At 40.6% G+C, this 24,577-nt stretch overlaps 2 long non-coding RNA genes across 7 annotated transcripts in view; one reads left to right on the top strand and one right to left on the bottom strand.

Annotated features, from left to right (window-relative positions):
* The window catches only part of LOC119871878, a 280,228-nt gene that overhangs the window by 214,064 nt on the left and 41,587 nt on the right, over positions 1–24,577 (bottom strand). The window lies entirely within an intron of this gene.
* LOC111095937 lies at positions 1,500–24,482 on the top strand. 2 transcript variants are annotated; one of them, XR_005359693.1, is made up of 5 exons: positions 1,525–1,628; positions 5,778–5,861; positions 20,462–20,550; positions 20,714–20,842; positions 24,159–24,482. It is a non-coding gene; the product is annotated as an uncharacterized LOC111095937 (long non-coding RNA). The 2 variants fall into 2 exon arrangements; XR_005359692.1 differs by lacking the exon at positions 5,778–5,861 and having other exon boundaries at positions 1,500–1,628.

Below are 24,577 nucleotides of genomic sequence, written 5' to 3'. Positions count from 1 at the left end.
TTTATCCACCTCCCTTCACACTACCCTCAGCCTCTCTAGAAGTGCTAGAAATTTAAAGATGATCAATTTAAAAGAACACAAATTATCAGCTTCCATGATATCCATGTGCCTTGCCCTGGCTCAGCTGAGGCTTAACTCATAGAAATGTTATAAATATTAAGTGATATTAGGTACAACCACATGATTGCCAATATTTACCAGGTTTGACCTACAAAAATACGGTAATATGGCATGGTTCAACCCAATAAAAGGATTGAGAATACTTTAACCAAAGACCTGGTCTAAGGTAAATCCTTGGTACATAGTAACTAGTCTTATTATCACTCGCCAAGAAGAGGGCAGCTTATTCAGATACATGTCTGTCAGGCCGCATTTTGGGTCCAATCTAATGGATCAGGGGGAGGGGGGATTCTCAAAATAGTGAATACTGGCATCATGGTTTGAAACATTAGTCCATTCAAAGCAGAATGTCTTCCCATCAGGTGTCTGGCACTAGACACAGCCCCCAGATGGGAGTCCTAGCAAGAGTAAGGCTAGATTATTGGAGTTTCCCAACCAGCAGACCATGGGGGATGTGTCTACATTTCATCAGGGCATATAAATGCACAACAAGGCAGAAGCCCAGCCCTTGCACAAAGCCAACTCGAAGGGCAAAGAGAAGAATAGAAAAGGAATTGTTTGATTTCTCTTTCTGTTGTCAATCCCAAAATTTTTTCCACAGAAAAATGGTTTGGGTGTAAGTTTCAAGGAAAGTGGCTCTAAGGTCAGAGAACTTCACCCCTACCTTGGAGATGCACGATGCACTTTCATCCAATAATCTTCATTTGATCAACATTTGTTCAAAGATAATAGATGCACATTAATAGCCTTAAAAAATAGGGCTATTAATTAATAGCCCTAAAAAATCTTATCATGAAGAGCATGTTTCATTTTATTAAACCCTATGTTTCTCGAATATTTAATAACATAACTTTTATTCATCATAAAATGCTTAACATTCAGTGAAACCTAATCTTTCAGAAGATGCTTTAGGAAATGCTTCCCTTGAATTATAAACTTCTTATATGGATATTCTGTGCACTTAGTTCAACTTCTTATCTTCTGTACCAAGCACAATAGCTGGCATAGAGTTGAATTTAATAAATGTCTTTTGAACTGAATATGCAAAATTAAAAGTATCAACTAGATTATTTCTCACATCCCTCAGCTTTCAACATCTATGGCTCTGTGATGCATAGATGTACCTAAGAATATATTATAAATGATCAACATCAGTATCAATGATGAGGCTGGATACAAAAAAAGGAAGACAGGTGTATTAATTATCATTATGTTTATTTGTATTTTTAAAATGGCCTTAAATTCTTTGAGATTCCTTCTATCAAGTAGTTGGGTCCATGTCCTCCCCTTTCCTTGATTGCTTCTACCAACAGAGTATGTCAGAAATGATACTATGTGACCTCAGAGTCTAGATCATAAATGGTCATGCAGATTCACCTGTTGTCTTTGAACACTTTCTCTCCCAATGCTTCTCCTTGAGACACCCTCTTAGAACCCAGCCACCATCCTGTCAGGAGACTCAGCTACCAAAAGAGGCCACATGCTGCTGCTCCAAGCAACAGTTGCAGGTGAGGCCTACCTTGAAGTTATTCCAGCCCAGGTGCCAGGGATGTGTGTGAAGGAGCCATCTTAGTGGTGGGACCTTCAACCCCATTGGTAGCCTCAGCTTTTGAGCTATTTGAGTCACCCCACCTATTCAAGTCTTATCAGCCAAGATTTCAGACATTATGGAACAGAGACATTATTCCCCTGGTATCTTGTCTGAATTCCTGATTCACAGAATCCAGGACACAATCTGAAGGATTTCTTTTATATCACTAAATTTGGATGTAGTTTGTCATGCAATAATAAACAGAAACAACTGTGATAGTTATAAGTGCAAAACTCCAACCAAATTAGTGTAAGCAAAGAGGAGAATCTACAGGCTCATGCATCAGGAAAGAGCAGGGTCTGAAGCTGGACAATAGCTTAGGAACTGATTTCGTTATCAGAAGTCTCTCTCTCTCAAGTTGTTGCCTCTACTTCTCTTCCTATATTAACAGGAAAGAAAACTTGTCCCTCCATGGGTCAGTTTTCATTTAAACTTCAAGAGAAAGACATTGGCCCAGTTGGACATTTTACACATTCTTAGGTTAATAACTATGGTTCAAGGACTGGAGGTCTAGGGATGGCCTAACCCAGGAGCCAATTTCTCTGGCCAAGGGCAGGATCTATGATAAGCAGCCTCCACCAGAACACATCATTAGCAAGAGAGATTTACCCCAAGAAAAGTGGCTGTTCTAGAGAGCCAAAGAAATTCGCATCTATTACAGTGGTTTAAAATATTATTTCAGGGGTGCTTTCTGAAGCAGAATAGTTCCATTTAACTACAGATGGCATGATGTGTGGGATGAGAGGGTCTCCCCAGCTGAAGATGGGCAAGAAGTCTCCAGCCTCCAAAAGACTTGGAGGAATATGTTTTGCTAACACCCACCAGGTATTTTTTCCTGGACATGTGGTACATACTTTCACACTGGCCATTTCACTGAACCCTTGCAACCACCCTAGGAGGCAGGTGATATTAATTCCCTGTTATGAGTAAAGAAAACAAAACTCAGACAATTAAAGTTACTTGCCCAAGGTCATATGCCTCTAGGGGTCAGAAGTAACAATCAGAGCCCAGACTTCAATCTCTAAATCTAGAACCCTATATGCAATTCACATGAAGAGCACTGGAAACCCTGGACAAGGTGTTATTCACCCCAACTAAGAGCCTTATATTTGTATACACAAAATCTAAACACAAATATCCTGAAGTCCTGGTTGTTCAGACATAAATAAGGCAGCAGGGAGTCAGGTCTTGAGACAGGCAGAGGCATTAACCACAACCTGAGGGACTTGTTTTCTCCATTGTCTAAGTGCCCTTGGACCTCAGACAAACCCCATATTTCTTGGAAACATGTATTCCTCTGAGAGCCAGGGAAGGCGTGTGGTCCAGTAAATGCAATTAGCAGTCTCACCGCGCGTTTCCTCGCCTGTTGTCTCCCAGAGTGCAGTCATCAGAGAGCTCACAGTTTCAAAGCACACTCTTCCAAATGACAAGAGTCGCCAGCAGAATTTAAGTGGATTTGAGATGTCTATCTAGGGAGTTTTGTAGATATATGAAAATACTTACTGAGCACCTCATTTGAACAAGACTAGGCATAGAGGGATGCAGAAATGAGAGTGAGACAGAGTACCGGGAAGAGACCAGATAAGATAGAGGTGAGACGCTGGCAAGTTTTTAACCTCATTTACAATGTAGGATTAATAATAATAAGATGATGATGATGGTGATACACAAACTTATATCTCTGGTCTGACCACTCTCATAGCTCCAGCCCTTTATACCCAAAGGCCTATATCAAAATTTCCTCTCAGATGTTTCACAGAAGCCCCAGAATCTACATGACCAAAGCTGAACTAACAACTATCTCCCTCAGTTCTGCACCTTCTCCTTTATTTCTAGTTTTGTAAATAAAATAAAACTCCCAGCAATTCCATCCCAAAATTCCTATCAAATTGAGAATCTCAAACATTAATTTGGAAAATGCATCAAACACACCAACTTCTCATGTCTGAACTCCAAACCAAAGACAGCTTCATGCCATTTTAACCACTACTAGCAGGGGTGTGGGGGCAAGCCTGTATTTTCAGTTGTTCCTTGCACTTGAGAGCCTGACCTCCCAGCAAACAGATACACTTGGTTTCTGTGACTATGTCTGAAACCCTGCAGCACTTACTGCAGTGGTCAAGTCACTCAATAATTGTTTTGAGTGACAATGTCCTATGAGAATAACTACAGCAGAGAACAGGACCATGGAGGCCACAGATCAAAATTTCTTATTTTTTATCTGCAGGGCAGTAGTTATCAGGACTGACCCCTTGAAATTATTTCAAGTTCCTTAGAATCCTTGACTCAATCACAGTAGTGACTCTGAATTGAGAAGAAAGGTCTCATTGAAGTCAACGGGATTGAGATTTGGAAATGTTTAATTTGTACCTTCAAAAGAGATAGAATGAATCATACTGTATCAACAAATCATACCCCAGAATATCTCTCTCACTAGACTTTGACCTCTTTAAGACCAGGAAGAATGTCTCAACCATATCTCTTGTCCTCATGGAACCAAATGCTATTGATTTCAAATGTGGCTTGAATCACTTTAGACACTAAGCTTCCTGTGGACAGACATGAATTTTCTATTTCTTTCAATTCCATTATAAGACCAAGAGATAGTTATTGAATTGAGGGTCTTGAGTTTCAATCCGTGGTTTTCAGTCATTAAACTTTAATTTGTACCTCTAAGTGAATTGCTAATTAGAGTTAATTTCAATGGATAGTCCACCAAGGTTGCAGTGAATAAGTGTAAGGGTTACTTGCTTTTTGGCAACTATTTTGTGAGTAAGGAATTTAAATCTTAAAAAGTAATAGGGCATTGTGTTCTCTCTGGGTTTACAGAGTGCACTTACAGGTGGAAATATCAGTGAAAGAGGAGAAAGGGGGGCTGTGAGCTGAACTGCATGGAAACCATTCCTTTCCTGCTGGAGCCACAACTCCATAAGATGTGGCAGATGCATGGGAGAGTCGAAGCCACAACAAGAGGGTTGGTGGCTACAGAGTCAGCATTTACGGGTGAATTGAGATAGGGGGTGTCTCTTGCATAGTACTGGAATCAATTTGGTCTTGCTCTCTTGTTGTTTCCAGTGCTTGGACACCTGTTTTATATTTGGCTTTTCATAACTATCCCACAAGTTCACATACCACACAGCAGAAGTACAGGCATGGTAGGTCTGTGGAATGACTCTTTTTTTTTTTTTTTTTTAAGTAAAATCCAAATGAATGGAAAATAGACATAGGAGGAAAATCATAAAAGGCATGACTGCCTAAGATATTTACTCTCTCCACGGATAGTATAATTCTACTCCAGAAGTTTCCAGGGATTGGAAAGTGTTATAGGTGAAGGTAAAACCCTATTAATAGGGACCTTTTGTCTGTACCTTCTGTCCAGATAACTGGAACCTCTTTAAGGTGCTGCACCTGTCCCTACATCATACATGAGGCATCAGTTAAGACAGCTGGTGTTGGTGGATTCTTCTACTGACAACTTCATTCCTTAGCCATTTTCTATTTTCTGTAGCTCACATCTCACACTGTCTGATCTAGAGTGTTCTCATCCATGGCCTACCTTTTCACATTTGCATCCTGTCTCCCCTCCCAATTCCACTTGCAGTGTTTTTATAGTGTAGAACCCAGGCTGCTCTAAACACGGATTGTTCTGCCTCCCCCATTGGTGGAGGCATGGCTACCTTACTTTTGGCTGTTCTGGATAACTGATGCCTGCTTCTCAGCCCTAGCCCTCTTTCCCTCCCTGTGGAAAGGACCCCTATTAATCTCATCCTTTGGTACAGGCAAGGCCTGGACATACCCTTGAACTCCTGAAGCTCCATTCTGATAATACAGCACTAAAATGCTTGGGGGCAGGAAAAATCTGTGGAAAGTAAATTAAAATCAAAGGAAATCTCTGAAAAAGGGCATAAAAATGATCAGACACATCAAGAGTTTAAAATCTATCCAATGCTTTTCTACAATTACTAATACTTCCCAGAAAATGGACATGGCATGTTCCTGCCCACTATTTCCACAAAACTTTTATGCTAACTGACTTAAATAACTTGGAGCCTCTTTCACCCTCCAGAAAGCATAAATCACCTCCTTTTCTGAACAAAGGAATGAAAAAGTGAAGTAAGAGCCTGAGTGAACAATTACCTCCAGAAGCTAAGTAAGTACAGTAAGCCCCAGAAGTACTGTGAAAAAGTTTTGGCTTTATTAGAGCTGTATGTAACTTATTCTATAAATCATTCAAGAAAGGTAATGAAAGACTGAATAGATGAGGGGAAAAAGAAGATGTTGGAGAAAAGCCTGCTGGGAAAGTCACTTACCTCTGGAAGGAGAATCCATGGTAATCCATGGTTTGTTTCCCAAAACAGGAAAATATGTACATGTGAGTTCTATTCCATTTACAAATAGTGACTGAGACTCTCTTTATATCAGACACTCCATTTGAGAAGAAGCCAAACAAAGTACAGCCCCTGACCTCAATAAGCTGATAGTCAATTAGGTGGAAACACAGCTAATAATATTTATATAATATGACAAGCACCAGATGCTAGAGAACCACTGCATGGGCACTAGCCCAAGCTGAATGCTCAGAGGTTTCCTGAAGGACACAGCTGAACTGACCCTTGAAGGCTGAGTAAGAATTATCAAGATGGGCCTGAAACTACCCAAAAGATGTTCACTAGTCCATCATTATTTTATAATAACCCAATCCCACAGACATGTTCTGAGGCAGGGAGACTTGGACACTTTTGCAATGACTTTACAATCTGGTCATAGAGAGGAGTTCTCCATGCATACAGAACAGACACAGGCATTGCTCCAAGATTGTAAATACAGGCTAGACATTGTGGTTCCAACTATATTAGTTCTAATTTAGTGTTGGTATGGGAGAAGAAGCAGGATCTGAAAGGGTCAAAAAATTATCTTTATCATTAGCATCCAAAATATGTCTGAGCATCACAGAATTAGAAGTGGGCTCCTCTAAAGATAATGAATCTAATCCTCTTAGAGAAAACTGAGGCAGCTGATGACAAATTTCCTTATCCAAGTGCACATGGCCAGGAAGTAGTGGAGCAAGACTGAGAGTTCCCTGACAGTATATTTAGATGAGTATTTCTGGTACTTAAAATATAATTAATGCTCAGTAAATATTTGTTGTGTTAATTAGCATCTTTCTCTATAGGATAATTTTTTTAAAGATTTTGTTGATTTATTTAAGAAAGCGGAAGAGAAAGCAAGCATGACCAGGTGGGGGGAAGGGGACAGGGGCAGAGGCGGGAGGCAAACCAGAGAAAGAAGTAAGTTCCTCACTGAGCAGGGAGCCTGATGTGGGGCTTGATCCCAGGACCCCAGGATCATGACCTGAGTGGAAGGCAGACACTTAACCAACTGAGCCACCCAGGTGTCTCTCTATAGGATAATTTTAGGGTAATCCTAAAGCACTGATTTCCAGAAAGGCAACTGCAGTGAGGATATCACAATACATCAATTCAAGAAAAATTAAAAAAAGACTGTCCCTCAAATAAACCACATAGGGAGTTAGATTTTAGAGGCCAAACAAAATAGTCCATGTCCAATGGCATGATGTAGTGATGAAATGTATTCTTAGATACTGTGAACTTCATCTGAGCAAATCTTTTCCAAATACCTACAATGTGCCAAACATTTGATTCATCTGTGAGATGCAAAGATTGATAAACCGATACCTGACCTCCAACTCCATTTCCTAGGAAAGGAGACAGTACATCCACCCATAATGTTTTGCCAATTTCATAGGAGCAAACACAAAATGTTAAGGGACCAAATGAGAGTAGGTACTTGATTCTAACTTAGATCTGCAAAAATGAGAACATGTTATCTTAGCCTGGAATTATGATGAAGTCTTCTGCAGAAGATAGGGACATCACAGGCAATGGGAACAAAATGAGAAATCAGACAGAAGCAAGACAACAGTGTCTACACCTGGGAATCGGGGAGGTCTGATGCAGCAAACATGAAAGGAGAGGTAGCCCCAAAAGTCCTATAAGGAGAGGTAGCCCCAAAACTGAGAGCTACAAAAAGCTAGAGCTACAAAAAGCCTAGAATAAGGTAAATTAAGTAGAGCTGAGGTCATGTAGCAGACACTGTGGGCCCATCTATATTCCTTCATCACCCACCATTTCTGTACAAGCCTGCTCAACTTCCACTGTTGTCACCTCTAACCCTCTAGCTGGTATAGCCCACCCTGCCTGCATGTGAGGCAGGCCAGGTAGCTAGAGAATTGAGGTCTGCTCCCCACCTTCCCCAAGCAAGGATTAATGGTGAAAAAAATACCTCCCTTCACTTACCTCAGGTAGGAAAAGCCTGAAACTTGCGATTCCCTGTAAAATTAGGCTCCAGCTGCCCACGTTTTTAACTTCTTTGATAATCATTCTCTATCAGCTCCCTTCTCCACTCTGTCTTACTTTGTCACTTTCTTACTGGGATCACCCTCAAAATACACCATCTACATTGGATTTAGTGTCAGGGTCTGCTTCTGAGAGGAAGCCAAACTAAGACACTATCAGAAAATGATCCTTAAAGACAAGCAAAGTCATCATCAAGGAAAAAAAAAAACCAGTGGTCAGCTTTGAAGATCAGGACAATGCTACAAAGAGAAAACAGGAGAGAGAAGCCAGTAAGTAGGAAAGTGAGAACAGATGTAAGATGTGGGCTGGGAAGGCAGTAGGTAAGGGCACAGAAGGCAAGAAGTTCAGAACTAAGGCTATGAAAGGGATAGTTGGATGCGCTAGTTACTTGACTTAAGGGCAAGCCTAATGGATTGATGAGTACTTAATCATTTTGATTTGAGGAACTCTGAGAAACTCATGAAAGCTTTGAACTTTCTATCCAGAAGGGGGGAAAAAGTACATATACACAATTCTGCTTGGAACTTCAAGGGATTCCCAAACCCCAGATTAAGAACCAGTGATTAAAGGCTGTTTCTGAGGCTGGACTCTGAGAGCCCTGATTGCCTGCAGAGTGCTTTAGCATTCATTCCCTGGGCAATGGGGAGCCAGCAAAGGATTTTACTATCAGAGTTCCCAAGTGGTTATAGTTTTCCCTTCTAAATGGAACCCAAGAAATCTGGATGTTTTTAACAGATTGAAAGAGAGATTGGGGGGAAAGCGCATAGATAATTGAGCTCCTTGTTGGCCAAAAACATTTTCTACCAGATGCACTATAGGGCTTCAAAGGCTGCTGGCTGCAAAATCCAGATGCACCTCAATGGATGCCATAGGGAGACACTTCCACAGCCAAATGTTTTGGCCTCAAAAATTCCTGGAGCGAGACAGATACTGAATGGAGCTGGAAACAAACTCAGGGCAAACACAGCCCTCTATTACTTCGTATAGCAATTCTGGGATTCAAACTGGACAGAGGGAGGGGAGAAAGGAAGCGAGGGGAAGAGAGCGGGGCAGATAGCAAAAGAATCCATTTGGAGAAATAAACAGAGCTGGGAGGGCAAACCGGAATAAAAAGGTAGAGTAGGCTGTATCAGAAATATAACTGTAGGAAACAGAGGCTAAGTTGAGAAGACACATGAAAGGTATAGGAAAAGAAAACAAAGATAGTGACTGGACTTGAAGGATGTGGAATACTAAATAGGGAGAAAGAAAAGTTAATTTTTTCTCTTTCTTCTATAAATGAATTTAAGGAATGGCTATCAGATTCGCAGTATCTACTGCATGGGAAAATTACATTCAACATCACTATATATCAATAATCCTACAAGTAAGGTGTTATCTTCCTGTCACAGGTAAATACACTGAGACCTAGAAGAAATTTGCACAAAGCCAACATGTGAGCAGTGGTATAACGGGGCTGTGAACCCAAGCCTGATTTGGAGACATATATTACTAGGTCTTGTTGCCCTCATCCCAGAGGTCAGATTTATAGTCCAAATACAACTGAAGCAAAGGCAAATTACATGGCCTATACACCAAAATTAAAATAAAGAATTATCCAGGCCTAGTCTTTTGTGGACTAGGCTGATGGAGCAGGAGGAGGTTGCCGTAGCTGGTCACCATGATCATCTACACAATGACCTCTGAACCTCCACTATCTAAGCCACCTTACTGGCACAGTTCCACTGCTCAGTCAGGGCAGGACCTTTGGGAAAACAGGAGTATTGCTATGCTAGAGGCAGAAGGACCTCAAAGTGGGTCATCCAGACAGATGCCTTCAAGTTTCTGGAGTGGCCCATGGTGCGACAGAGAGCATGGATGCTGAGCCAGGTGATTTAGATACAAATTTTGCTCGACTACCTGTTACCTCAGCAACCAACTGAAGCTCTCACAGCCTTGGTTTCTTCACTGGTAAAAACCAAACCACCTTTTCAGGGTTAATGTGATGACCATACAAAATAATGGATGCATATATGTAGTACAGTGCCTGGCACAAGCCAGCTCTTGAAAACTAGCAATTTTGCATCCCAATACCTTTTTATTCTCCTCCTTTTTATTGGAATCCTTTTGTGTATGTGTTCCCTATGAACCCACCACCAAGACCTGTTAGCACCCTAGTTATAGCTTTCTCTCACTTCATCTCCATACATCCATATTTGATATCTAGTATAAGAGCAAAATAAATTTGCTTTGAATTGTACAATTTGCAGAACTTGTCCAGTTCTATCACACCATCTATCTTTACCATGAACCTCGGAAGTCAGCCAACAGGAATCATTACCCCTTTGCTACCTATGTTAGAAAGAGGCTCAGAGAATCTGGAGACTGGGAAGTCCAAGATCACAGGCTGGCCAATTAGATTTCTAGTGAGGGCTCTTTTTCTGGCTTCTAGACAGCCACTTTCCCACTACGCCTTCATGTTGGGGAAGGCAAGAGGGAGGGTTGTCTCTGATCTCTCTTCCTGACACTAATCCTACTGGACTTCCCATCCCCTTAGAACCTCATTTAACCTTAACTCTTTCTGCAAATACAGTCACATTGGGGACTGGAGCTCAACTTCTGAATTTTGGAGGGACACAAACATTTGGTCCATGACAGGAGCCTTAGATAAATTGCTTGCCTTTTGGGGGCTTCTTTTCCTCATCTTAAAAAAAAAGAGAGAGAAAGAGAGAAAGCAGTTTGGGATAGCTGTGTCCAACACCCCTTTCTGCTCTGATATTCAAGGATTCTATCTCTGAGTGGGTATGATCCAGAAGAAATTCTTCCTGGTTCATACACAGTGTCACCTCAAGTTGTGATTTTTAAGCTGCCTTCTAAGCAAGAATATTACATTTCTACTTTCAGTGAGTTTCCCTAATAGAGCTCTTATTCATTCAGTCAATAAGCACTTGATGAGCAACTGCTATGTGTCAGTTACAGGCTAGATGTTAAGAATATAACTTTAGACAGGAAAAATAAAATCTCCACCTTCCAGTGTAGGGACAAAAGAAGTAGTTTCAAGATGTCCATTACAGTGCTGTCAGCTACAAATAATGAATATATAAACCCCAATTCAAAACATGAATTTTCATCTATGGAGGGTTTATTATCTCATGCAACAAGAAGTTCAAGGTAGGTGCTATGTTCTGAATATTTGTATCCCCCGCCCTCCAAAATTCATATGTTGAAGTCCTAACCCCCATAGGTAATGGTATTGGTAAGGGGGATTTTGGAAATCACTTAAGTCATGAAGGTGGAGCCCTCAAGAAAGGGATTAGTGCCTTATAAAAGAGGCTCCAGAAAGAACTGAGCTCCTCCCACCATGTGAGGATAGAATAAGAAGGCACTGACTATGAACCAGGAAAGAAGCCCTCACCAAACACAACCATGTTTGGGCTTCCTAGTCTCCATAACTGTGAGCAATAAATTTCTGTTATTTACAGGCTTACCCAGGCTGTGGCACTTTGTTATAACAGCCCAAACAGACAGTAGGATTCTTTCAAGAATGTTCTATACAGTGTCTCAATACTGTTGTAAAAACTCAGCTCCTTTCCATTCCTAACACATTGGCATTGCCACATGCTGGCTATCTTCATAGATACAACATGGCTGCCGTAATTTTAAGAACCCACATGTAAAGCAACCTCATGCAGCAGAGGAAGCAAGGGAATGGCTTCTTACAGATATCACTGTCAGTTAAGAACATTTTCCCAGAGCCCCGAGGAGACTTCTTCCTCAGTCATTGGCCATTATTGTGTAATATGCCCCTCCTGAAACCAATGACTGAAAAGAGGAATCAAGCTGCTGTGAACAGACAATCATGACTTACCCTTAGAGTAAGGAGTGGTGGATGGGCTGCTTCTCCTGAGTACCACGGAGAAGTAGGTGGCTGAATAATCAGTCTTACAACAAGAAAGAGAATGGGTGTTGGGTGGACCATGTACCAGCACCTACAGCACACAATTCACCACTTTAAGGAATGAATATAAGACAAGTAAGCCTGAGATACTAAGGGAGCAAATAGGACAGGCTCCTAAGGCAGTCTAGTCTGCATGAGTGTGTGTTGGAAATAGAAAGCCATAGTATTTAAAAGCTAACTTTTCAGATGTTTGAGGCAGAACCAGAAATGAATCTGCTTTGGGGTGAAGCTGTGATATTTACAGACTCTTGTGTGCCTCTGGCATTGGCTGACTCCAGTGGGATATTGCCAGCCCCTTGGAGCAGTGTCTAAACCAGGGCTCAGGGCCAGGGGAGATAAGCTACCTTACGGGAGGTTGGGGCCCAAAAGGAACAAACAAAGGTCAATTTTAAAGACGAGACAAGAATGAGGATTTAATGCACTATGATTCAAGAAGTGTGGGTTTTGTAGTCAGACAGCCTTGAGTTAAATCCAAGCTCTGCTACTTATTAGGAAAATTATGTAAACTCTTTGGATCTCAGTTTCCTTATCTGCAAAATGAGGAGAACTATTTGACCTATAAGGATTAAAAATAAAGTGTGTAAAGCAGGAACAAAGCTTGCCTGGCACACAGCAGGTACTCTGTAAATGGTAATAGGTGGGTGGTTAGAAGAAATGCAAGTGTGATTGGATCCGATTATGAACAAGAGGAGAGGCCTGAACAAACCTTGTGAAACAAATTCAAGCAGAGCTCAAAAATTTAAAGTTAAATACGATTTTCATAGCTCTTTACAATCAGCAAAACCCCTTTTTCACCCATCATCCCATTGGCTCTCTACAATCAAGACATCATTAGGATTCACCCATTTTACAGATCAAAAGCTAAGATTCAGTGAGGTTGAGTTTACGACCTAGTTTATCTGATTGCATGAGAGAAGAAAGTAAGTAGGAATCCATTTTCTCAGGGAACTCAAGCTTCTAGAAAAATCTGTCTGCAGCTTAAAAAGTCAGAAACAGTGGGACTCTGAGAGTAACCCATTACTGAGTCACTACCTCCATCTTCTTAAAGATCTGTGGAGAGCAGTGTTCCTTAAGCTTTGTCAGGCATCAGAATCTCCTAGAGGGCTTGCTCAACCACAGATTGCTGGCTGGACCCCCAGAGTATTCAACTGGGTATGTCTGGGGTGAGGCCTAATAATTTGCATTTCTAACAAGTTTCCAGATGATGCTAATGCTTCAGAACCACACTTTGAGAACCATGGGCTCAGAGAATGAGTCCCAGAGTTTAGGTCAGGGCTTCCAATGGTAAGTGCAAGAATCACCTAGGTAGCCTGTTGAATATGCAGTTCCCACCTCCTCCCAGAATGCAACTTCAGATGCATACAGGTGACTCTGATGTAGGAGGTACACCCTGCTTTACTGGAGAGAAGCCAATTGGTTGATTCTATCAAGAGCTTCTTAAAAAATAATAAATAAATAAATAAACAAACAAATAAGGAGTTTCTTGACAGGCACGCTCAACAATAGGCATATTTATTTACATAAATTATTTACTTTTACTACCATAATAATACATTTTATTTACTATTTTAAAAATTCACAATATTTAAAAATTTAATAAATATATATATATAAATGTTCAATTCTTTTCCTGCACCCCAGTAGGTTACTTTGCACCCTCACTTTAGGGAGCATTGTACTCACCAGGTGCTGCTCAAGGTGTGTTCTACAAACTGGGTGCATCAACATCACCTGGGATCCCATTAGAGGTACAAGTTCATGGCACCAGCCCCCACCTACTGAATCAGAATTGCTGGGGCTGGAGTAATCGGTATTTTAACAAGCTACCCACGTGATTCTATGGATAATAAACTTTGAGAACCACTGCTAGCTAAATACACAGATGGAGCAGAGGGGTCTTAGTGCTAACATGAGGATAGCTCAGAAGTATAATCATAAGATACAGCTCAGCTGAAACAAGTTCTTGAACTCCAAGACTCTGGAATTCCCCACTAGAACTAACTTTTTTAATGAACAATTTTGAACCAATGATGATCATACTTTTATTCACCTATCTACTGTTATTATGATGCTATCTTCTTGGCATGACATTGTCAAAGAAAATTATTAATTTCTACGAAATTCAAGAAAGCCTACCTGGTCTGGGAACCAAGAGTCCTAGTTTGTTTAAGGCCAAGGGTTCCCAGAATATAGGACTTTCTGTATTTAATCCAAAAAAGTCCTGGGAAAATCAAGACAAGTCAGTTATCTCTCCTGGACTCTATTAACCTCCAAAATAAAATGGCCAGTTATTTTACCAGCAAAAGATGGGCTCAAGGCACCTGGATGGAACAGTCCCATAGGGGTCTGCCTTCAGCTCAGGTCAGATCCCAGGGTCCTGGAATGGAGCCCTATCAGGCTCCTGCTCAGCTGGAAGCCTGCTTCTCCCTCTCCCGCTCCTTCTCCCCCTGCTTGCACGCACTCTCTCTCTCTCTCTCTCTTTCAAATAAATGGAAGGAAGGAAGGAAGGAAGGAAGGAAGGAAGGAAGGAAGGAAGGAAGGAAGGAAGGAAGGAAGGAAGGAAGGAAGGAAGGAAGGAAGGAAGGAAGGAAGGAAGGAAGGAAGGAAGGAAGGAAGGAAGGAAGGAAGGGAGGGAGGGAGGGAGGGAGGGAGGGAGGGAAAAAGAAAGAAAGAATCCATTGGATTAAACTGAGAGCTGGAAGTATACCGGTTTCTCATTGGCTGAATTGTGACTATCTCATTGGTTGGGCTGTTTCCGGAGTAAGGAGAAAGCCTTCATTCTTCATGCTGGGGTAGTAAAGTAGTCTCCATATTCAAGGCTCTCTTCCCATGTGTCTGCAATCTCCTATAAGTGGTAGCACAGGAGAGTTCCCCCTACCAAACCTCCGGACTCCACCCCAGTGCAGTTTCCCTTCATTAATTTTCACAGCTCCATCATGACCGTGTTTGATATCTTTAAGAAATCAACTCCTTTTCTCTCCTCCTGCCAACTGCGAGACTTCTGCACAGAGTGAGTGTGGGCAAGGCAAAAGAGCCCTAGACTTGAAGACCTAGCTCTGGCTCTCACTTAATAGCAATGTGACATGTGGCAAGTCATCCAGATCTGTGAACCTCTCTCTATTCATCACATGCAAAATGGGGAGCAAAACCACTGCCTCCCGCATCTCATAGGGATGGTGTTATGAAGGCGCTTTATGCATTACAAAGTGTCTATGAACATAAGGGACAGCCACCTGGCATCATAGGAAGAGCAGAGGCTGTTGGACAGACAGATCCCAGTTTCAAGCCCAGCATCACATTGGGCACATTATTTTATCTCTCTGAGATGATTCCTGTCTGTAAAATGGGGATTCAAATTACCTTTCTCATAAAATATTGAGAAGATTAAAAGAAAAGGTGGTCACTAAGCACTGGGCATATTTGAAGCTTCAAAGTATTAGTTCCCTTCCCCATGATTATAAGACATTCAAAGACTTAATGATAGATTTTTGCAGTTAATGCAATGAATAGCATCATTATGCTTGCTTCCTGAAGTGAAAAGCCACAATAACACTCCTCCCTGCTCCCAGGGCCCCTTTGATGTGGCAGAGGGTGGGAAAGGATGTTACTTCCACTTGGTATAACCAAGCCAGAAAAGGTTGTCCAGTTCCTATCCACGGAGGACTGGAGAGAGCTACTGGCTTAGAGAGACCAGAAGCTGAAATTCACAGGGACTTTTGCATCTGCGATTGCTAAATCGGTAACTTCTACACCTGTTTAGTCATTTCCTCAGTAAACCATGCCTAATGTGAATAGACTTTTGTAATCATCTCAAAAAATTGCAAACAAACAAACAAACAAAAATGTACAAGCCTGGCCTGTCCTCGTGGGAGGAAAAAAAGTACCTATAGTTGAATGTCTCTTTTCATGCAGGGGTTTAGTAACATTTCATTTCTAAAGGATTTCATCCATTCACCAAGCATTTACTGAGCCAGACATCCAGTGTTTTGAGCATCTACTTTGTGCCAGGCTTGGCACATAATAGATATGAATAGTTTTTGCTTGGCAAGAAGCTCAACGGATACAAATAAACACGGAGTTAGAAGCCACAGTGAAAAAAAAAAAAGTATTAATAGAGGTAATTTGGAGGGATGGTGATGGAAAAAAGAAGGTTTAGAAACCCCACCTGAGCAGTGCTAGAAATGGTCCATGCTCTGTAAATTAAATGGGATTGAAGGAAATTATCCCCTAGTATCCATTGTCCTTGCCTTGGCACATAGCCTTTTCCAGGGAGCCTGGAAGTAAATTTTAGCCAGTGGAATATGAGTGTAAGTATAATGTCCAGGCTCTGCCTTGAAGGAAAAGGCATGTTCACCCTTTTCTCCACCCCCCTCCCTTCTGTATGGAATCCAGGTATGGTAGTCAGCAATCTTGGACCATGTGGTTGACAGCATGATCTAAGAATGTCACTGCAACCAGAGAGAAGAGGCCTGAGTCCTTCCCTCATGAACTCGTAAAGCAGAGCCACAGTATGTTTAAATGAGAGAATTAAATGTGTCTGTCTCACATATGCCTCTATTATCTTGGGTCTCTATTGTATGCAGCCATATCTATATCCTTTTACACCTATCTATAGGGCAAGTGATTTGTCTGGATGAATTCCATATATTTCAAATGACAATATGTCTATCAGAAGACATCTACAAATACAAGTTGTTATGGAATGACAGATTAAAATCAATATTAAAATAATGAGCACTTCTGTGAGTCCTCCAGTGGCTTGCATGTTATTCAAGGGCATAGAAGCTTGAAATGGACAAAGTCTCTATCTAGGGAGGCCAGTTTTGGACTCTTCCTGAATCCCACACCCTACTGTTCTTTTCTCTTCCCAGCATGAGCTGCTTGAGTCCAAGTCCAAATCACAGGGCTATCCGAAGCAGGAGAGTTTGAGTAGCCCCAGAGCCACCTCCAAGGACTTAGCTTCAATATACTCTTGTCTATAGTTTGACTAGGATGTTTTCTTTCAGTGTTATAGTTGATTTTCTGCTGAGAGAGGTCCTGAATCCCTATTTCGTCTTCAGTCTAGACCACAAGCACTCAGGCGTGGGGGCTTTGATAATGCAGGTTTTCTTTCCCAGCTAGCTCAGGACCTGGCACAGCACAAATAGTTGCTGAATATTAAAGGGGAAAAAAGTGAATGAATTATACAATATATTCTACCATTGGCCTCTTAGGAGCCTTTTCTATATTCCAAGCTTCTACTCCATAGACCAAGACTGTCAAGGAAGCCTATTGACTGTTCTTTACCTTTCTGGGTACCCTTCTGCAACTCCACTAGGCTCCCAGACATGGCAGATCTAACTTCTTCCTGTTGGAATATCCCACTTTCCTGCAACATTTCATTTGTTGTCTTATCCACCTTACCTTCCAGGCAAGAAGGTACCTACTGATTTCTCTAGGCTGAAATTCAAAAATCCAAGCCTGGGAATAAGTTAGGTGGCCAAGGCCATGGAGTACAGAGGAAAGGAGAATCAAACTCTCTATCCTGAGCAAGAATGGGACTTAAGTAAAAGTGTGGTCAAACATATCAAGCTCAAGATAGTGGCAAAAGATCTGACCTATACGAGCTCTGAACTATAGTCTGTTCGAACAGAATACACAGGGCACAGTCAGAGAACCCAGAAGGTAGAGACTAGAAAGGGCAAAAAATCTTTTATGGGATGTCTCTTAGGAAGTTTATGGCTGAGAAGAGAGCTAGGAAAGACTCTAACATAAAGGAGGCCTGGCTGCCCACTCAGACCATGACTTACACTCATGTAGGCAAGGTTGTGGAGAAAGTGGAACCCTCTTACACTGTTGGTGGGAATGCAAACTGGTGTAGCCACTCTGGGAACCAGTGTGGAGGTTCCTCAAAAAGCTAAAATAGAACTACTCTACAATCCAGCAATTACACTACTAGGTATTTACCCAAAGGATACAAAAATACTGATTTGAAGGGGTACATGCATACCAATGTTTTTAGCAGCATTAACAACAGTAACTAAATTATGGAAAGAGCCCAAATGTCCATCACCCGATGGATGGATAAAGAAGAGATGGTATATATATAATGGAATATTACTCAACCATAAAAAAGAATGAAATCCTGCCACTTGCAATGATGTGAATGGAGCTAGACAGTATTATGCTAAGCAAAAAAGTCAGAGAGACAAATGCCATATGATTTCACTCACATGTGGAATTAAAACAAAACAAAACAAATGAGCAGAGAGGGGATAAAAAGAGTGGAAAACCAAGGAATAGACTCTTAACCATAGAGAACAAACTGATGGTTACCAAAGGGAAGGCGGATGTGAGATGGGTTAAATAGGTAATGGGCATTTTAAGGAGGGTACTTGTTGTGATCAGCACCAGATGTCATATGTAAGTATTGAATCTCTAAATTCTACACCTGAAACTAATGTTGCACTGAATGTTAACCAACTGGGATTTAAATAAAAACTTATCAAATAAAAATAAAACAGAGAAAAAAAGGAAAAGAAATGCAAGTGATTGAGGACAATGCCTGCAACAGATAGAGAAGGAGAAGCGGTAGGCAAGCTGCAATGCAGATCTGATACCCATGGAAGGAGAGGAGAGACGGAGTTTGGGAAGAAAGAGCCTCAGACTGTGGTTCAACTTTGAGAAAGACTCCACCAGCCCCACGGGAGCTTTGTTGCAAAGATTGCTCACAGAACATCCTGGAATGGGCAGAAATGGCATCGAGCGTCATCCCTGACCAGACAGTGACTTTCTTTACAGTTCCCAAACTCATTCAGAGAAAATTCAGGCTATAAGGTGCCTCAGAGATCATCTTGGTGACATTTTTCAAAAGAACTTTCTGCAGTGATGAAAATCTTCCATATTTGCCTTGTCCAAAATGGTAGCTACTAACCAGATGTAGTTGTTGACTACTTAAAATGTGATTAGTGTAACTGAAGAACTATTTTTTTTGTTTAATTAGCTTAAATTTAAGTCATCATATGTGGCTACCATGTTAGCACAGATACTGAGTCCAATTTTTTAAGGGAAGAAATGGAGGCAAAATGGAACATGTCCAAGCACATATGAGAAGTTAAGGGTAGACCTAGGACTCGAACCTAGTCTTTTTAAGTACAACCTTCTCTCCATCAACCACTCTTGTCAAAATATAGAACATAGTACTTCTATTTAGAAACCTGGGCCTTCCTTTACAAGCTTTTCATGTATTTAAGAGGTTATAGACTTGGATCTTTTTCCTCAAATACTTAGCAACCAGTTTCATGCCAAAAGAGTTCCTTTTACTTATGATCAACTCCTTGTCCTTCATCTTTGCTCTTATCTATGTAGTTGGCTCCTCTGACCTTTGCTGTTTAAGAAGTTTTCTTCTCGTCTTCATCTTCAAACTCAGATGCTCCTCTATGATAGTTTAAACTCCCTCCACTTGCCCCCAGCACCATACCCAAGTGTGCTGCTATTGAGAGTTGAAAATCCCTCGGCCTAGCCATGACTGCAGCCTTCGTGTTAATCCAGCTAAAGCTCCTGTGGAGCCCAAGGTCTCAGATCCCTTCTTGGGCCTTTTCTTCCTCCCTAATCTAATGCCACTCCATCACCTGCAGCCCAGATGGGGGAGACCACAAATCCCCAGGAATGCATTCCCAGCAGAGGACATGTGATTGCTCCAAGGCTTACCATTCATTCCAAGACCTGGAATCTGGCCGCCTCAGAGACTACATGCTTCCTTTGGGCCCAGAAGGGGAGAGCACTTTTCCCACATCATCTGAAACAGAGGCTTTCACTGTGGCCATACGCGATGAAACAATAATTTGAAAAAACTTTTAGCGCTCCCCCCAATCTTTCCCATCCTCTGACCCCATAACCCCCTTCTTTTTGAATAAAATTAGAGACACTTGTAAAACTCCTGTAGACCTTGTTTCTCATGTGCTATCTTTCCTCCTTTACCTTGGATTGTTTCAGCTACAAACACTTATTATATCCAGACTTCTCAGTTCTTTCTTTTCTGCAACAGCATCTCTTATCATTTTAACACTTCTATTTATCTAAAAATGAGTTACAGAACTGGTAAGTAAGGCAATCAGGCAATAGAAAATGGAAAATATGAGCTGGTTAGAGAACTCTATAACTTGGATTCAAAGTGAAAAGTATGCCCTGAGACCCCCTTTAACATAGAGTTTGGCAGTCCTATGGGGAGTGCAGATGATCTGACTGTGCATTTACTATCCACACTAACTCAGGTAATGTGACAAGTGATCAGACTTGATAATATGAAACTTCCATTTATTTATGCCTATGGTGTCCCAGCATATGCTTATTTATGCTCCTATGTGCTAGGAGCAACTCTGTTTTGAAAAGCTCCATAATACATGAAAAGTCATCAAAGACAGCTTTTTATTTGGTATGTAATTCTGTGTCTTTCAGGTGTGACGCTACAGAACCACTTCCATGGGATAGAGAACATTATACATGCAGTGACAATATAATTGAATCATTCAAACCTGGGCCATTTTGTAAGTGAAAGAGAACATTATTCATAATTATACTGAGATAAAAAAATACTTAAAAATAATAATTTTCATACTGGGATAAGGAAGAAAACAAGGATGTTTACTAGCAAACCAGTGTGTGGTCACCCTAATCTTTATTAAAGCCCTTGTTCATCTTGTCCTACAGTGATCAAGGAGCTGTGGAGAGGTGGGGCACTAACAAAGCCAGTCACCACCTGAGTGTTGAGTGCTGAATGCCATGAACAGCATCCTGTGGAGCTGCTGCTAAGGAAACTGGATAGAAGGAGGTGAAAAAGTAAGTCGAGGCAAGGACCTGGACAAAACCTGGGGTATAAATGCTAAGTCTAGAGGGGCCACAGACCTTACTCTGATGCAACATGACCTGGGGCCAGAGGAAATAATTTAGAAAAGCCTAGTCACATTGAAAGACATACAAGCAGGCATCCCATGTCATAGCTTACCCACTGGCCTGTAAGGATAGTGTGGGCACAGGTATGGGTGACTTAAAGAACCATCAAAAATCTCCTGGCTGCCTGGATGCCAGTGTTAATGTTTCCCACAGGATTTAGTTCCAGAATGAGGCAGACTGCATTATAAATAGAACAGCCATCTAGAAAAAAAAGCCCTTAACCTTTACTGGTATACAGAGGGTCCCAGAGGTTAGACATCATTTATCCAAGAATGTAGAAGGCAAATAGCCATGCGAACATGAGACCATTTTTTTATTTTTCTAGTTTCACTGAATAAGTCTCTTGAGATTCTGTTGGTGTTAATATATATGGCCTTACTCTGAGGGCAGGTGACTGGGAGCATTCTAAATTATGTAAGTAAATAATAATGCCAATACATGTTCAACACACTGGATTTCTGTCTCAGTCCGCCTGCACATATGAAGAAAATAGAACTCTTTCTTAAGAATTCTTTTTTAAAAAACATTTAAATATTGACTTCAGACAGTTACTTAGAAAAGAAGAGAACATGTGACCCTCAGATGCCAGGCTTAGTTCCCATAGACATTTTTTCTGTTATCCAGTATCTTCTAGATATTTAAGAAGGAACACCACCATAGAAACAGAGCCATATCTTTACATGACACTTAAGCTATAAAGAGTGAGGAAACAGGACTAGAAACATGGTATTTATCTCTGAGATAGATACTATCAGAGTGGGAATTAAAGTTTAGTTCTCCTGACTTACACATAATTCAGTATAGATTTATTGGCAATTTGGTACAGGTATAGTCAAGCTTAAGGAAGGCTTAAATGTTGATTAGACCCAAATTTCTATCTTGCTCCTACTTCTCTTAACTCTGGAACTTCAAGTAAGGGTCTCTTTAATTAAGTATCTTAATATATGCTTCATAACATACCTACCAAGGGAAAAAATCAGATTATATTGATAATTTGCCAAGTGTCTTACCTAGGATTAGGTAGGCTCCCAGTATGGCTAGTTCCCTTTTCCATTTCTTTGATAGATTTCCCACCACACTGATTGTTAGAGTCAATTTAAATAATGTGAACTTCCTACAATTATGGTCCATTCATAGGAGAATATACAACAGCAATGCTCAAGCTATTTTGACTTAAGAATCATTTGATGAAAAGAATAAGACAAGTCAAAACTGGGGAAAAAAACTCGCAAAAGACACATATAGTAAAGGATTGATCCAAAATATAGAAAGAACTCTTCAAACTCAACAATAACAAAACAAACAGCCTAATTAAAAAATGGATCAAAGACCTTAGCAGACACCATACCAAAGAAGATATGCAAGTGGAAAATTAAGCATATGAAAATATGCTCCATATCATAGTTCATCAAGAAAATGCAAATTAAAACAACACTAAAATATTACTACACACCTATTAGAATAGCCCAAACCCAGAATACTTGGCAACAACAAATGCTGATGAGGATGTAGAGCAATAGGAACACTCATTTATTTTTGGTGAAAAGGCAAAATGGCATAGCCACTTTGGAAGATAGTTTGGAGGTTTCTTATCAAACTGAATATACTCTTAATATATAATATAGCAATCATGTTGCTTGGTATTTATCCAAAGGAGTTGAAACTTATGTCCACACCAAAACCTGAAACTACATATAGAGTTTTATTCCTAATTTTCAAAACACGGATTAGGCAAGATGACCTTCAATAGGTGAGTGAATAAATCAATTGTGGCACATCCAGGAATGGAATACTATTCAGTACTAATAAGAAATGAGCTATCAAATCTGAAAAGGCCATACATTGTATGATTCCAACTATATAACATTCTAGAAAAGACAAAACTATGGAGACAATAAAAAAAGAGTGATTGCCAAGGGTTGGGAGAGTGGGGAGAGATAAAAAGGTATAGCACAGAGGACTTTAAGGGCAGTGAAAGTACTCTGGATGGTACCTTAATGGTGGATACATGTCATCATATATTTGTCCAAACCCTCAGAATGTACAACACTTAGAGTGAACTCTAAGATTAATTATGAACTTTGGGAGACAACGATGTGTCAGTGTAGATTCATTCATTGTAACAAATGTACCACTGGTGGGGAAGGTTGATAACAGGGGAAGTTGTGCATGTGTGGGGGGAGGAGGTATAGGAGAACACTCTCTGCCTTTATCTCAATTTTGCTTCAAACCTAAAACTGATCTAAAAATAATAATTTTTAATGAAAAACTTACCTGAGGCATTCATTAGATGCAGATTCAGCAGATTTGAGTGAAGCCCAGGAATCTGTATTTTAATGTGCATTCTTTCCTTACTCTTTACACCCTACTACTCCAAGATTCAGAGGCAACTGGACTGCAGGCCACACTTGGATAAACTCTGATAGAGAGAAATCATTCCGATGCACCATCCCAATAGTTCCTAAACTTTTCTGTGCTTAAGATTAAAACATGAGGAAAATTTAGGGGTGCCTGGATGACTCAGTCAGTTGAGCATCTAACTCTTGATCTCACTTCAGGTCTTGATCTCAGGGTCATGAGTTCAAGCCCCACATTGAACTCATGTCCAGCATGAAGCCTACTTTAAAAATTAAAATAATAAAATAAAATAAAATAAAATAAAAACTATAAAGAAAATTCAAACTACAAATTTAGGAGTCCCTCACTCCAAGAGACACTAATTCAGTGAATTGGGTGTGACATCTTCATTTTAATAAGTTCACTGGTGATTCTGATGCTTAACCAGGTTTGGGAACTATTACTCTGTCTATGCTGCAAGATTGTGGTACACCCACTCTGACTTCAGTAGCTAATTTACATTAAATCATTCAAGGCCATCACACACTGGACTTATTTTCCTACACAAGTGGAAGGATTTTGCCATCTAATATTTGCCATCCAATATTCCAATTAGAGGCCTTATGCATAAGGCATTGTTCTAATGACTTTGTTTTCCACAGCCAGTTGGGATTTGAGGCCGATCCTTATTTTTGTTTGTGTTTGTTTTTAAATAAACATATGCATAGACAATAGCAAAGAGGCACAGATTGCAATTAGTTTTTAGAGGTGGTAAAGAATAGTGGAATGGACAATCTTTAAATAAGAATAATGGCTATTGTGTCCATTTCATGCCTAGACCATTAACTATAGCCTACTTTCCCAGATACCAAGCTGAAGCAGATCGATGAAGACCAACAATGACTCTAATGTCTGCTCCACAAAAATATCTGTAAAAATCCCTTACATATTTCAACCTGCCGGTCTTCGCTGGTTTGTACAGTTCTCCCAATCTGGAAATCGTATTCCAGTTTCCAAGTACACAGGGACTTCTTTTACTTATTACACCCAATGACCTGCTCAAATCTACCCTACATGTGTGCAACTGCCAAGATTTTCAGCTTTGAGTGAAAAAGTTCCTCCTATAGCAGTAGGCCTGCCAACCAAGCCAACTCCAGTCCCTCAGGCTAACAGAGAGGCATTTAGAAGATTTCATGGCGTTCCAATAAAATGCATAGATCACAAATGCTTCTACTGTGTAGATAATGAGAAGTATATCTGAGAAATACATTGAAATTCATCATC

The sequence above is a fragment of the Canis lupus genome, chromosome 5 (genome assembly GCF_011100685.1).
Source record: "Canis lupus familiaris isolate Mischka breed German Shepherd chromosome 5, alternate assembly UU_Cfam_GSD_1.0, whole genome shotgun sequence".
NCBI lineage: Eukaryota > Metazoa > Chordata > Mammalia > Carnivora > Canidae > Canis > Canis lupus.
Note: the sequence above shows the minus strand (reverse complement) of the source record. Positions and strands in the feature narration are given on the sequence as shown.